At 46.6% G+C, this 2,296-nt stretch overlaps 1 pseudogene across 1 annotated transcript; it reads left to right on the plus strand.

The window, feature by feature from the left end:
- Positions 1–1,269: 1,269 nt before the first annotated feature.
- Positions 1,270–1,882, plus strand: LOC100947003 (annotated as a pseudogene). The gene has a single exon (XR_154930.2). The product of XR_154930.2 is annotated as a 40S ribosomal protein S7 pseudogene (transcript).
- Positions 1,883–2,296: the final 414 nt, after the last annotated feature.

Below are 2,296 nucleotides of genomic sequence, written 5' to 3' on the forward strand. Positions count from 1 at the left end.
GGTAGTCTGTCTCTTTCATCATAATAATTCCAGATGCGAGACTACACTTGTGGCAACACTGTCTGTCCCTTGCGAAACCCCAACGCAACACCTGTGATCCCAGCTACTTGAGAGGCGGAGGCAGGAGAACTGCTTGAGCCCAGGAGTTGCAGGTTGCTGTGAGCTGTGATGCACCACAGCACTCCACCCAGGGCGACAGCTTGAGGCTCTGTCTCAAAACAAACAAAAAACAATAATCAAGGGCAGCACCTGTGGCTCAAAGGAGTAGGGTGCTGGCCCCATTTACTGAAGGTGGTGGGTTCAAACTCGGCCCAGCCAAAAACTGCAACCCCCCCCCAAACAATAAACAAATCTGATTTGGTTAAGGAAAGACTATTTGAAAGGATTATTATAAGGGTGGAGAGGGGAAGAGTTACTGCAATGGGAGGGGATGTTCTTTCTTAGCCTGGGTGAGCTGGAATGTAAGGGTGGCTTGACTGGATAAGGCAATAGGGCATTTCACCCTGAGGCCACCCTGTTCTCAGGAGGGACTAGTAAGGAGGGGTTTCATCCTGGCTCACGGTGAGGGTGGGTTAAAATTCAGAGGCCTAGGGGAAGGAAAGAAGCTTAACCAAAATTTTTCTTTTTTTTGAGACAGAGTCTTACTATGTTACCCTTGGTAGAGAGAGGGCTGTGGCATCACAACTCACAGCAACCTCCAACTCCTGGGCTTAAGTGATTCTCTTGCCTCAGCCTCCCAAGTAGCTGGGAGTACAGGTGCCTGCCTGGCTATTTTTTTGGTTGCAGTTGTCACTGTCTTTTAGCTGGCCTCGGCTGGTTCAAGCTGGCCAGCTTCAGTGTATGTGGCTGGCACCATAACCACTATGCTACGTGCACAGAGCCAAATCAAAATTTCTTAGCAAGCATTTTGTTCCAGTTGGTCAGGTGGACCAGCAGTTCAGCCAATCATTTATATGACAAAGAATGAGAGATTGGGGAATGTGTCCAGTCTTGACGTAGGTAAACAACGGGGACATTCTCGGGGGCCTTCCTAAATCATATGGGGAAGGCGTTTGTTTGCACTTTGCCACTGATAGGAACACAAAGGGGTGGGAGATCTCCTAGGTGGCAGGGTGGGGAGCACCCATAGTCCCAGCTACACGGGAAGGCTGAGGTGGGGGATTCCCTGACCTTGAGCCCAGAGTTCAAGGCCTGGGAAACATAGTGAGACCTGTCTCCCTTAAAAAAAAAAAAAAAAAGGGCTCTTCGGCTTTCTGCATGGAGAAAGCCATGTTCAGCTCAAGCACCAAGATGGTGAAGCCTAATGGCGAGAAGCTGGATGAGTTCGAGTCGGGCATTTCCCAGGCCCTGCTGGAGCTGGAGAGGAACTCGGACCTCAAGGCTCAGCTCTGGGAGCTGAATATAACTGCAGCTAAGGAAATTGAAGTTGCTGGTGGTTGGAAAGCTATCATAATCTTTGTTCCCGTTCCTCAACTGAAATCTTTCCAGAAAATTCAAGTCCGGCTAGTACAGGAATTGGAGGAAAAAGTTCAGTGGGAAGCATGTTGTCTTCATTACCTGGAGGAGAATTCTGCCTAAGCCAACTCGAAAAAGCCTTACAAAAAATAAGCAAAAGCGTCCCAGCAGCGGCACTCTGACAGCTGTGCACGAGGCGATCCTTGAGGACTTAGTCTTCCCAAGTGAAACTGTGGGCAAGAGAGTCCGTGTGAAATTGGACGGCAGCCGACTCATAAAGGTGCACTTGGACAAAGCCCAGGAGAACAACGTGGAGCACAAGGTTGAAACTTTTTCTGGTGTCTATAAGAAGCTCACAGGCAAGGACGTTAATTTTGAATTCCCAGAGTTTCAATTGTAAACAAACATGACTAAATATATTCACAGTTTTTTTTTTTAAAGTGGGAGCTTTCTTAGTCATCATTTCCCCCCCCCCACTATTTTCCAGGAGTACAGGACTCAGGTAAAATTAAACACTGCAAATAAGGTTGGGTTTAATTAATTCTTTGCTTTGCAAAATGACATCATATTAAATGTGCTTTTAATGTCCTCAAGTTTCATGATGTGGTGGTACCATAATATACTATGAGTTCTCTAGGAATACCACGTTCTTAGCTTTCGGGTTTTTTTTCCCTCCCGCATTTCTCTTCAACAGTTTTCAAAAAATAACTTCAGTCAAACATTGGGTTTCTGTAGCTGCTAAATTTGGGGTTTCTTAAGCTACTTTTGTTTTCGGCACCTACTCTTTTTCTTAGAATCGTCTTACAGAACTGCCAACTGGTCCGCAGTGGCTGTTTTCTCC

The sequence above is a fragment of the Otolemur garnettii genome, unplaced genomic scaffold, assembly GCF_000181295.1.
Source record: "Otolemur garnettii isolate 467f Iridium unplaced genomic scaffold, OtoGar3 scaffold00266, whole genome shotgun sequence".
Taxonomy (NCBI): domain Eukaryota; kingdom Metazoa; phylum Chordata; class Mammalia; order Primates; family Galagidae; genus Otolemur; species Otolemur garnettii.